This window comes from Salmo salar, chromosome 13 (genome assembly GCF_965601325.2).
Source record: "Salmo salar chromosome 13, fSalSal1, whole genome shotgun sequence".
NCBI classification, from domain to species: domain Eukaryota; kingdom Metazoa; phylum Chordata; class Actinopteri; order Salmoniformes; family Salmonidae; genus Salmo; species Salmo salar.
Genome location: NC_138303.1, coordinates 104,242,251 through 104,255,858, shown reverse-complemented (window position 1 = coordinate 104,255,858; position 13,608 = coordinate 104,242,251). Strand labels below are relative to the sequence as shown.

Sequence of the window (13,608 nt, the reverse complement as noted above, 5' to 3'; positions counted from 1 at the left end):
GAGGCAATCAGCACCTGTGATCTGTGGTTGTGGCAGACCAATATCATTATCAGACAATAGCCCATAGAGGCTGACAGACTTTTTACTGTAAAATATTGTTCTGTTTTCCCCCACTTTCTCCCCACTTTTACCTCCGCAAATGTAATAAATAATGACTAATGATGATTGGTTGATTGATACCAAGCTTTCCAGATTGAGATTGGGGCTTCAGCATCATGCTGTGGTTAAGGTCATTTGGATTACTCAGACTGAGACAAATATATGTATATATATATATTTTCCCTGCAAGTTTTTTGAGGGAATTCAGGTATTCTATGATGTTTAGCACAAGTATGGCATCTTTAACCATATAATTACATATAGCCATCCTATATTCCAAAACTAATCACATATAGTAATTCTGTATGTCATCGTGACTTCATGACAGCTGAGACTAAATGTTCTGTATAAGTGTGTAATGTACAATTTGCTCAGACTCAGAAGTAAATGCATGTACTTTATAATTATTTTTGTATTTCAGATTATGATTTTTTTTATCTGGTTTTCGTGAGGATTAAGATATTCAGTGGCATTTGTTGACCACCAGTATGGCACCTCCTAACTGTCCTTGTGAGATGTGACAGCAGGGTACATCAGCAGAGCACATGTTCTTCAGAAGTTTTTCATATGTAATGCACAATTTACCATATGCCACATCACCACCATCATCATCATTGTAAAATGTGGTGGGTACATCTCTAACTGACACCATTGTGTTATCATGTGTCTAATACTGTGGTAACATTAATACGACTGTAGATGAAGAAGAAAAAAAAAAGGTATTTTGTGGACAAAATCGATCGCCTAGAAACAGAACATTACTGTACTGTTACCGTCTTCTTCTCTATGTAAATGACTATCTGGCACTTGGAATGGTAATAGATGGAATCCACCTGGCAATTTAAAAGGATATCTGGAGTATGAAGCCTATGACTTCTCCCTCTCTCCTGCGTTAGGATTTCTAACCGATTGCATGTCAAGCGGAGGAGGAGTGTCTTTTCAAGTCATATCAAAGTAAATGACTGTTTGCTCGCTGCTCGCCTGAATCGGACTGCACGCTCAACAACGTCATTGCTCATTGTAGTGGAATCTTACAACGTTTTAACTTATTGTCTATGACTTGATGAGTAAATGGAGATGGTCAGTTTGTATGGGTACATCGTGCGTGATTGAAACTTAGGACATTTTTAATTCATCCACTTTCAAAATATGAATTAAATATAGCCTACAAATTATAGGGATGTGGATCCTGATGTTCTAAGGAATGTGAAATAGAATAGATGACTATTGCACTCATCGTGATTAGTCTGTCATTTAAGATAGGCCTAGTCATTGACGCCCCCCCCTCCACTGTCTTTTTCACAAAGCTCAAATTGTTTACCTGTGTATGACGAAATGTGAGATGATAAAACCATGTAGCAATCAAAAGTTAGAGCTCATAACTAGACTCAACACACTAAAATAAAAGTTGGCTCATTGGTTGAGGCCGGTTTTGATTATTTGAGAGGGTCCTGTCTTGAGTTTTCCATTTGATTTACTGCTCAGTAAAGGACATTAGGAAATGTCAGCGAACTTCCTCCACACAGTTCAGCGCCCATTCCACTTCATCACCTTTGTCACCTCCATATTACTCCTTTGTTGTCCCTCGACTCTCCTCAACCCACCTCTCTCCCGCCGAGTCACCCCTTCCTGAGGAGTCAGAGCAGACTTTAAGAACTGTGTCTCTTGGTGACTTCCAACTCCATTTGAGCATGATTTTGCAGTTAAGGCCTGAGTTGGCAAAGGTAAAGGGTCTTGATATGTTTTAGCTGCAGAGATTCAGACGTTGGCCTAATGCCTTAGTCAGAAACACCAATGTTATCCAATGTGGTACACATTGGAAGGAATCTTTCCTATCTGCCAGAATGCTCTTGTGACCTCCTATGCACTCTACGAGGTAGATAAACAGTTAAGTGGGGCCACTACCTAATAAAAATACATTACACACTCCGCTGAAGGTCTAAGCCTTTAAAACACACAATACTTTATATCCTAACTGCACATATTTTATCCAACAGATCTGTGATGTTTGCTTTTTTTTCTATGAACAAAATTATGCTTCCTTAAAAGCCATCTCCGGTTTGATGACGCGGCGCCATTGGTGGCAAAGGCTGAAATCGATGTCTGGTGGCCAAATGGTCTAACGTGGCAGACCCATTGAAATGACTGCAGATGAGAATTCCCTAGCTGTCTGATGGTTATCAGAGAAATAGCAGCGTCGGCGGGAGTCCTGCCGTCCTCTATGTCACTACCTGACCAAAGACACCATGCGTTCCAAATAGCACACTATTGGCTAACGAGTGCACTTCTTTTGATCAGAGCCCTATGGGCCCTGGTTAAAAGTAGTACACTATATACGAAATAGGATAAAATTTTTGGACACTACCACTGGATTACTCTTCACTTCCCCTCTGTGACCTGGCCCAGGGAAAGGCCTCCTGACTGGACGTGGGAGGTGATATATTCGGGACAGACCCAGCAATGAGCTCTCTCCCACTCACGTCACAACACCATCACCTCCATATGCTACATTCATGTTGCCATCTAAAAAACATGTGGAGCAGCAGCAACTCCCTGAGTTAACAGCACTCAGTTAATGGAGTTAACAGCGCTCAGTTAATGGAGTTAACAGCGCCCAGTTAATGGAGTTAACAGCGCTCAGTTAATGGAGTTAACAGCACTCAGATAAGGGGAGTTAACAGCGCCCAGTTAATGGAGTTAACAGCGCTCAGTTAATGGAGTTAACAGCGCCCAGATAAGGGGAGTTAACAGCGCCCAGTTAATGGAGTTAACAGCGCCCAGATAAGGGGAGTTAACAGCGCTCAGTTAAAGGGAGTTAACAGCGCCCAGTTAATGGAGTTAACAGCACTCAGTTAAAGGGAGTTAACAGCGCTCAGTTAATGGAGTTAACAGCGCTCAGTTAAAGGGAGTTAACAGCGCTCAGTTAATGGAGTTAACAGCACTCAGTTAAAGGGAGTTAACAGCGCTCAGTTAATGGAGTTAACAGCGCCCAGTTAAAGGGAGTTAACAGCGCTCAGTTAATGGAGTTAACAGCGCTCAGTTAAAGGGAGTTAACAGCGCTCAGTTAATGGAGTTAACAGCGCTCAGTTAATGGAGTTAACAGCGCTCAGTTAAAGGGAGTTAACAGCGCTCAGTTAATGGAGTTAACAGCGCTCAGTTAAAGGGAGTTAACAGCGCTCAGTTAATGGAGTTAACAGCACTCAGATAAGGGGAGTTAACAGCGCCCAGTTAATGGGAGTTAACAGCGCTCAGTTAAGGGGAGTTAACAGCGCCCAGATAAGGGGAGTTAACAGCGCTCAGTTAAGGGGAGTTAACAGCGCCCAGTTAAAGGGAGTTAACAGCGCTCAGGGAAGACATGATGCATATCCTAGCTCCCTGAGGACACAATGGCTTTCACGGTTGATTGATCATGTGCCGTCATCACCCTTGAAAATGTGGATAACATAGAACCCCCATGGCCCCACCAACCCACACAGTATCTTGAAGACCAGTATATCAGACCTGGTCTCAAATACTAATTTAAATAATTTCAAATACTTTATCTGTGCTTATTTGAACGATGGAACCAGTAGAATAATCGCAAAAGTGCAAACCCCGCCCATCTGGCACTACAGGCAGGCTATAGCAAACGCTCACAAGTATTTGAAGAATTACAAATAGTAGTCCTATTTAAACCCATTCTGCAGGATATACACTCCAGGGTTCTCCCCAAAGGAAGGTAAGAGGGCGCTACGCCACCTTGTGGCTGTGCAACTATAAAAAATACGTTCTAAATATATATATATATATACTTATTATTTGTTATCATTTAAGGCCAATTTTGCTCTAGATTGCAGGAAATGGCAGTTACATGTGTTTAAAAATGCTAAAATCTTTGAGTCAAACCTCCAGCTGTACTCAGCACCAGCTGAGTATTTGAGGAGAACTCTGCAGTCACTAATACAGAACAATAGCTCTTGATTTTTATGTTTTCCCAATGATTTCTTTAAGCTAATGTTAAGGTGTCACTGAATGGCCACATGCCTGATACTTTAATACCAAAGACGTTATAGTACTCCCAAGAAAAGCCAAGTGGTCTTCTCTAATCACCACATCTTAGCGCTTCTCCTTAAGGTGAAAGGTTTTTATTGGTTTAAAGTTTTTGTGACATGCTGGCTTGTGTAATCAATTGCCTAATGATGCCTAACAAGTCACAAAACGAGTCAATCAGTCTGGCTCCACCCCTTGTCTTTCACAAACACCAGACACTTCCTTCAGAGTGTTTATTTTTGTTGTTTGAAGAGTTGCACAAATTATAGTTGTAGGTACATTGACATTTGCGTTTTTTTATTGAATACTATTTACATTCAATTGTCTGGAGTCAATACATTACAGTGTACTTTGTACTCGGATGATGAGTTGGCAGAGCATGTCGCTTGCAACAGCAAGATAGTGCGTTCGATTCCTGTGACCACTGTACCTAAAATGTATGCATGTGTGACTCTTTGGATAAAAGTGTCTGCTAAATGGCAAACATTATTTATATATATTCATTTTATATTTTTGATGTTGTCTCCCACTCCTTCTGTTTTCGGCCACTTACTGTTAGAATATTTAATGTATTGCCACAAATGACCAACGATAATTGTCACGAAAATCATCCTCACATGACACACTATAATTTACGTCCCTTTTATACTGCCATATTTGAATGTCATTTGAATCGTATTTTTCCCAACCTAATCAACCGCCAGCCTTACGATCTATCTACATATTTCATAAAGCAAATGGCATCTTTTGACATGACTTTTAGGAAATAAAGAGCTGTCATACAAAATGCCATGCATTCTCTCTTCTCTTCTCCTAATGATAATGGCGGCCGTAGTGGACGGTGGACGTCTTTCCAGTAAACGGGAAACAACGTAGAAAAAAAGCCTGCTTGACCCGACAAAGAGTTCACCTGGGAATATGAGTGTGATGGCGCTAGGGGTCGAGTGATCCCGAGACCCTGGTATGTCTCAGAATCAAAGGGGTGTGACTGCCTTCAAAGGATGCGAGGGGAATGCATTTAAAGGCCGGCTCTGTAATATTTACAGCCGTTTTTAGAGAATGAGTTTAATCTGTTTTAATATTCACTGAGGTGACAGAAGGTGAAATAGAAACCTTTCTCATCCACCCTGAAGGTCTGAGGCTTTGTCATATCTTGAAGGACAGATGCACTTAGTCTTAGTGTCCCGTCCCACAGTCTCATAATTTAATTGTCATGATAATGATGGCCATGATAACTAGATTGAGTGACTCACAGTTCAATCCAAGCCAGGATGTGATGGCCGCAGGTTCCGCTCCACTCTCCCAGTCCTGCGTCACTGGAGTATCAATATGTCTCCTCCCTCTGACCCCTACCTATCACCCTCTTCTTACGTCTATTGTCAGGGAGGCACGAAGCCCCACGGAGGAAGTCGCACCAGTAGAGCCTGGTGTTCAAGGGTGTTCATATGTGTTTCTCCACCTCTCTTTGTTCCTTTCATTCATTTCACACTCACATCTCTTGAAACAACAAATACATTCTGCTATTTGTGTCGAAGAAATGTACATTTGCTATAGACTATTCATTTTTAGGGTGTGTGCCTTGAGATCAGAGTTTTGTAGCAGATAACGAGATTACAACCAAAAATGCGGATTTTTCTGGTTGCTAAAAAGACATCAACAAAACGTCCTTTTACATCCTTTTACTTGGTATAACGTCATAAAAGATGTCATAACAACATCATTGCAACCAGTTTTGCACGCTGGGATGTGTTCTCTGAGCTCTGAGTATGTTTCTGTCCTTCCTGCCCTGCCCTGATGGAGACACAAACCCTGATGCAGAACCAGATGAGAGAGAGGCAAATGGCCATGCAGATAGCCTGGTCCAGGGAGTTCCTCAAATACTTCTTCAGCTTGGCCACACTAGGCCTCACCCTCGGGTGGGTTCTCCATAGAGTTAACTAGGCCTCACCCTCGGGTGGGTTCTCCATAGAGTTAACTAGGCCTCACCATCGGGTGGGTTCTCCATAGAGTTAACTAGGCCTTACCATCGGGTGGGTTCTCCATAGAGTTAACTAGGCCTCACCCTCAGGTGGGTTCTCCATAGAGTTAACTAGGCCTCACCCTCGGGTGGGTTCTCCATAGAGTTAACTAGGCCTCACCCTCGGGTGGGTTCTCCATAGAGTTAACTAAGCCTCACCATCGGGTGGGTTCTCCATAGAGTTAACTAGGCCTCACCATCGGGTGGGTTCTCCATAGAGTTAACTAGGCCTCACCATCAGGTGGGTTCTCCATAGAGTTAACTAGGCCTCACCATCAGGTGGGTTCTCCATAAGGTTAACTAGGCCTCACCATCGGGTGGGTTCTCCATAGAGTTAACTAGGCCTCACCATCGGGTGGGTTCTCCATAGAGTTAACTAGGCCTCACCATCAGGTGGGTTCTCCATAAGGTTAACTAGGCCTCACCATCGGGTGGGTTCTCCATAGAGTTAACTAGGCCTCACCATCAGGTGGGTTCTCCATAAGGTTAACTAGGCCTCACCATCGGGTGGGTTCTCCATAGAGTTAACTAGGTCTCACCATTGGGTGGGTTCTAAGCCTACATCATTTTAGTTCACATTAAGCCAGGGTTCTTCAATAGTTAGAGATAGATGATTGATAATGTTTTAATACAATTATTACATTGCAAAATGTATGTTTAGTTAATAAAGAGACTAATGAAGATGAGATGGACAAAAAAGATGAGGTAACACTTTGTTTGAACAGTATGTCATAAGTGTCACAATACTGTCCTAAACATGACATAACATGCCATATATCATGACAGTGATATTGTTGATGACAATGTTGTGCTGCTGTTATGACTTACACTTCAAATCAAATCAAATTGTGTTAGTCACATGCACCGAAGACAACAGGTACAGTGATTACTTAAAAAGAAAATATGAATAAGAAATAAAAGTAACAAGTAATTTCAGAGCAGCAGTAAAATAACAAATAGTCTGCGAATAGTCTGGGTAGCCATTTGACTATGTGTTCAGGAGTCTTATGGCTTGGGGGTAGAAGCTGTTTAGAAGCCTCTTGGACATGTGGAAGCAGAGAGAACAGTCTATGACTAGGGTGGCTGGAGTCTTTGACAATTTTTAGGGCCTTCCTCTGACACCGCCTGGTATAGAGGTCCTGGATGGCAGGAAGCTTCAGTGTTAACACATGGTTAGATGTTCTGAAACCTACCTAGGACCACTGCTGTTGCCATTGCTTGCCGAGCTGAGTGACTATATTTCCTACCTGTTAGGTGTGAGATGCTCACTGATCTAAAGGGTTAGAGAGTAACTGATTCATGTGAAGTGCAGTGGACCGTTAAAGCCAAACCACTGTTTTATTTACAGCAGTGTGATGTGTGTACGCAGTTCATTACCTGCTATTCACATACAGGTTATGGTTCAGTAGTTTCAGATGCTCATCGACAACATCTTCCTCAAAACAAACATATAAATACGTCGCCCTCGCCCATAATGTTATGAGTGAAGCTAGCTAATGTGATTTAAAAATAAACAATATCAAGTGTTTTGTTTTCTACTGTATTTTTTACTGTATGTTTGTTTTACTCCATGTGTAACTCTGTGTTGTTGTATGTGTCGAACTGCTTTGCTTTATCTTGGCCAGGTCACAGTTGTAAATGAGAACTTGTTCTCAACTAACCTACCTGGTTAAATAAAGGTGAAATAAAATAAAATAAAAAATCTCTGTCTTTGGATGCCAACACAAGCCTTGGCCATGTTGATAATATAGGCTAAATGTGTGCCCCACCCATGCACAAATGTATATATTGGTTTGGTTTCACGCGTTTGAATGATTGTTTTAGTTGTTAGTTGATCTCTGTGACTGTCTGATGTACCTTTATCCCCACGTGAGCAGTGCTATTAAGAAGAGGAAGCTGGCTTTCTGTCCCGTCATACCTCTCGGCTTCGTTCTGGTCTATCAGATGGACATGGCGAATGGAACGCTTATCTACCACATGGGGAGTACGTACTTCTCTCTTTACCACGTGTACTGACAGCTGACCTGAAACGTACTGTGTACACTCCGATATTATATTTTCGCATTGTCCTTTCCAGCAAGGTTCCAGAAATTATGCTGGATGCGTAACCAGACCAACGCAGTACAGCTTGGCTCAGCTCAGTATTGGGGAGATGGTATTAGTCCCCTCTATTTTAAGCTCACAATCACGTCTAATGGTGATGTCACCAAAAGATTTGAACAAATGGGGATTAAAATCTCCCAATTTCAAGACTAAAACCACCTCAAGCAGAAAGTGTTTGATTTTCATTCTGACAACCAGAAACCTTGCTAGGCATGCCAGTCCTCAAACGTCATTGAATGGATACATTTAACAGAGTGGCTGCGTTTCTCAATTCTCTGGAAGTCGGTTCCCGATAGCTACAAATTCTAAACTTCTGCGCATTTTCGCGATTCTATAGTTTACGCACAGTCTCTGCTCTATTCGCTCGGCTGCCCAGAGAACAGGGTACTCTGGCGAATGGCGCTTGTTTAATAAAGTTAGATCAAAGCTGAATCAATGTCTGCAAGATCACAATACTAACGATAGTATTCTACATAACTGAACCGAACATAATAGCATAGTACAACGTAACTATAAGACGAAAAACACCACCAAATGTCTTATGACATTTTTTGGATGATTGTGCGAATGGTCGCATGTTTCTCTCGTGCGGCCAGAACACAACAGCGCACAACTCTAGGCAAAATATGTGCTTTGATTGAAACAAAACACAGGTATGATACAGTTTGTCAACACCATCTGTTCTAAAATTCGCTCAGTGTACATAATGCAAAACAACACTGTACTTAACTCAAGATTTAAATGCATATTCCCATGTAACTGATTGAGATCAAATGGTTGGCAACTTGAAGAATTGTCATTCACGATTGACAGTGAGAAATGTGAAGGGAGGGTGAACACAAAAATGTGTGCGTAAAGTAGAGGTGAAGAAACATCATGCAGAACGTGATGCAGATGTTTTGCTCTGGGGAAATGGCTTCCGGGGGGCGGAACGGGCAGGTACCGTAGGAAACGCAGCCTCAGCCAAAATTCGAACGTGAGAAAACAATATTATTGTAGTCAGTTGCTACCGTATGGCAGCTGTAATTTCAACATTACTCGAGCCAGACCACCACATATTCATTTTAATATCAGTATCCTCGTTGAAAGCAAAAATACAAATTTTCCTGATCTTTTTCTTTGCTTGCTTGTTTTCTTTGCTCTCTGATTGATGTCACTTTCTGTCTGTGTGTGTCCCCAGATGAGGCAGAGAGCATCATGGTCTCAGAGCACGACCGATAAGACTTTCCAAGTGGTGTGCCCAACTTCGTGAGCATTGAGAAGGCAAGAAGAGCAGCTCCCTGAGCTTCCTCTTTGAGAAGTGACACAGACACTGTCCTGCCATGGGTGGGTGTTGTTCAGGGTTGTTCACACCTCTGATCTCCACCCCTGGAAGTCAGTAAGTGACACTCCTCTGTCCCCAAGATCAATGTTCATCAAGTCTTTGCCTCAGTTATGTTGCGTTTAGAATCAGTGTCAGTCGTGCTGTTTATGATGAGGGAGGACAATATTTTTTTCTTCATGAGCATGGCCTTATTTCTATTACAGCATATTGTATGACTGTCATTTATATTCCATTCACCCAGTTCAATGTAACATCGATAGGTTTAGGCTACTACATGATACTCTAATTTTCTCTATACCCATCACAAGGTTTCTACAACCTAGCCTATGAATGAAAGTTTACAACTTATGTACACACAGGTCAAGAGAAAAATTTGACGTGACAGACAGTAACACATGGACAGACAGTGACACATTCAATACCGCCCTGCTCACTCCTGCCTGCATCTAGCTGATCTAGGGTGTAATCATTATTCCAACAGTTGCAAACGAGAGTTTCTATTGGACAAATTCAGGTATGTTTATCCCTGTTTCGCTACGTTTGCTTCCGTTCAAGAAAAGTTTTTCATATACAGCCCTAATCACGCGTAAACTCAGTTCACTATCATAGCAGCCACGTTGTATTCCTCCTCACATCTATGCGCTCTCCTCCTCTCACCTTCCCTCTTCGTTTGTGGACTTCAATGCACAACACTTCAGCTGTATGTAGCCAGGAGTATGTGACCTTTCCAAGCCAAACCATATCATAACTGCTACACAGCCTACATCGTTGTCACCATATTAGTTAAAGTAGCGTCATAGTCAACATAGATACTAGAACTAATGCGTTAATAAACCCACTACAATCATGCAGTAACGTTAAAGTGTATAGTCAGTAAGCAGTTTAGCAATTACATCGGCAGGCCCTGGTGGCAATACATTTGTAAAACCTAAAGCTTACCTTGACTTGGAAGAGTTCCAGTGTTGTGTTGGATAGTCATAGCCAGATAGCTAACATAGCATCCCTCTGTTTGAGCAGGGTGTTTGAGTATGCTTAACTAGCTAGCTGCATTTGTGAAACTGAAAGAAATGACAAATTATCATGCTCTCTTACTTCTCCTTCATTTTTGAAGAAATCAATTTGTTAAAAACTGTTAAACTATTGTCTTTCTCACTCTTTCAGTCAAATACTCAACACATTTTATGCACAGCAGTGCTAGCTAGCTGTAGATTATGCTTTCAGTACTAGATTCATTATCTGACCTTTTGATTGGGTGGACAACATGTCAGTTCATGCTGCAAGAGCTCTGATAGGTTGGAGGACGTCCTCCGGAAGTTGTCATAATTACTGGGTAAGTCTATAGAAGGGGGTGAGAACCATGAGCCTCCTAGGTTTTGTACTGAAGTCAATGTACCCAGAGGAGGACGGAAGCTAGCTGTCCTCCAGCTACACCATGGTGCTACACTATAGAGTGCTGTTGAGGCTACTGTAGACTTTCATGGCAAAACAATGTTTTAATACATTTTTTGGTGACGTGAATATATATTTAAATAATTTTATAGAACCTTTATTTAACTAGGCACTTGACGGTCGCCTAGGATAGGGGGCGCTCCAGCGATTTTTGAAAAATATTAGTGCCCATTTTAAACGGCCTCCTACTCAAACTCAAAAGCTAGGATATGCATATAATTAATACTTGTGGATAGAAAACCCCCTAAAGTTTCTAAAACTGTTTGAATGGTGTCTGTGAGTATAACAGAACTCATATGGCAGTAAAAACCCCGAGACCGATCGTAACAGGATGTGGAATTCTGAATTGCGGACTCAACTTCACCACTTTACCTGTAATTCACACAGTGAGCAATGGTTCATTGAGCACTTCCTATTGCTTCCACTAGATGTCCCCAGTCTTTACAAAGTGATTTGAGTCTCCTACTGTGAAAACTGAATGAATGAGACGCTGTTGAAATTGGTCACATGAGGAGGGCCATCACCATTATGACGCCGGCGCCCCTGGCTACCCTCCCCTTTCGAAACGTTTTGAAAGACAATGCAATCATCCCCCTTGAATATTATTGGAGCTCTGGTTGAAAAAGGCCCTAATGATTTATGTTATACAACGTTTGACATGTTTGAACGAACCTAAATGAAAAAAAAAAATGAATTTTTTCGAAAGAGCTGTCCCGCGCACTACGGATGTTTTGGAGCAGCCTTCAGACGCGCTAACAAGAACAAGCTATTGGAACTTAAAGGAGTAATTTTTTCGAACGAAAATACATTTGTTGTGGACCTGGGATTCCCGAGAGTGCTTTCTGATGAAGACAACCAAAGGTAAGGGATTATTGACAATAGTATACAAGACTAGATTTGATATGCGATTGTTCCAAGATGGCGCTGACCTGTATTACTAGCCTATTTTCTGAGTATCTCTTTTATCGCCAAGTGTGATTACCCAGTAAAGTTATTTTTAAATCTGGCATTACAGGTGCTTTCAAGAGATATTCATCTATAAATCTTAGAATGACAATATTACATTTTAAAAATGTTTTCGAATAGTAATTTAGTAAATTGTAGCGCTGTTTCACCGGATGCATTTGAGGAAAAATAGTTAGTCAACGTTACGCGCCGATGTAAAATGCTGTTTTTATATATAAATATGAACTTTATCGAACAAAAGAATGCATGTATTGTGTAACATGATGTCCTAGGAGTGTCATCTGATGAAGATTGTCAAAGGTTAGTGCTGCATTTAGCTGTTTTTTGGTTATTGGTGATGCATGTGGTTGGTCGGAAAATGGCTATGTGGCTACTTTTACGATATACTCCTCTAACATAATCTAATGTTTTGCTTTTGCTGTAAAGCCTTTTTGAAATCGGACAACGTGGTTCGATTCAGGAGAGGTGTATCTATAAAACGATATGACATAGTCCTATATTTGAAAAAAATATATATATTACATTTCGTTATGCTAATGGCGATAGGATTTTTTCGCTGGATGTCCGTCCCGCATACGGGACGAGCCCGTCAAGAGGTAAGAACAAATTCTTATTTACAATGACGGCCTCGGGGGCTGGGATTAAAATAAAATAATATAGGACAAAACATACATCACAACAAGAGAGATACCACAACACTACATAAACAGAGACCTAAGACAACAACATAGCATGGCAGCAACACATGACAACACAACATGTTAGCAACATAACATGACAACAACATGGCAGCAGCACAACATGGTGAATATAGTTAGTGTAGTTTTAGCTAAAAAGGATAACTTTTTAAAATGTTTTACCATTTTTGTGAAATTCACTGAGGAGGATGGTCCTCCCCTTCCTCCTCTGAGGAGCCTCCGCTGATTGGAAGGATCTGAAACTCTGTCCTGTAAAACTCCCATAAAGTTCAGATGTCCAAAACTGTTCATAATGACCTTCCAAGTGTTAAATAGTGTTGGAAACTTGGTTAGCATAATGACCTTCCAAGTGTTAAATAGTGTTGGAAACTTGGTTAGCATCATACCCAGATAGACATTTTAGAGTTTCTGATAATTCCGAAGGTAAAATGATACAGCCACCCATCCATAGTGGACACTTATTGAGGTGAACTAGAACTACAATTGAGGTGAACTAGGACTGATTGTTGTGACCAGAATCTGTACTGTTTTAGAATTATCCACACCAACGGTGTCCAGATATAGAAACCCTTTGAATGTACCCACATTATAAGTGACCTCAATTGCTCACCAGTTGAAGTCACTATTCATCCATGCATAACTGTCCACAGTGTTTGTAAAAAGAACAGTCTAATTTATCTTTTAATACATGTGCACTATAAATATCATATCATGTACCTTATTTTGGCTAACAAGTATTGCCAAAGTACCAGCGCTTCATAGTCTCTTTATTGTATTTGGACATTTAAGGAAGTTTTTGCTCCCAAGTGGCGCAGCGTGTAAGGCACTGCATCTCAGTACATTGACCATAGTATATAACCTATTCATGGAATATTTGTTTTTCAATACTGATGTCACATTGTGTGACGATATGTACATCATAT

The 13,608-nt window shown here is 41.2% G+C and overlaps 1 pseudogene; it reads left to right on the top strand.

Moving 5' to 3' along the window:
• Nucleotides 1-5,922: 5,922 nt before the first annotated feature.
• LOC123726175 (plasminogen receptor (KT)-like) lies at nt 5,923-9,677 on the top strand (annotated as a pseudogene).
• Nucleotides 9,678-13,608: the final 3,931 nt, after the last annotated feature.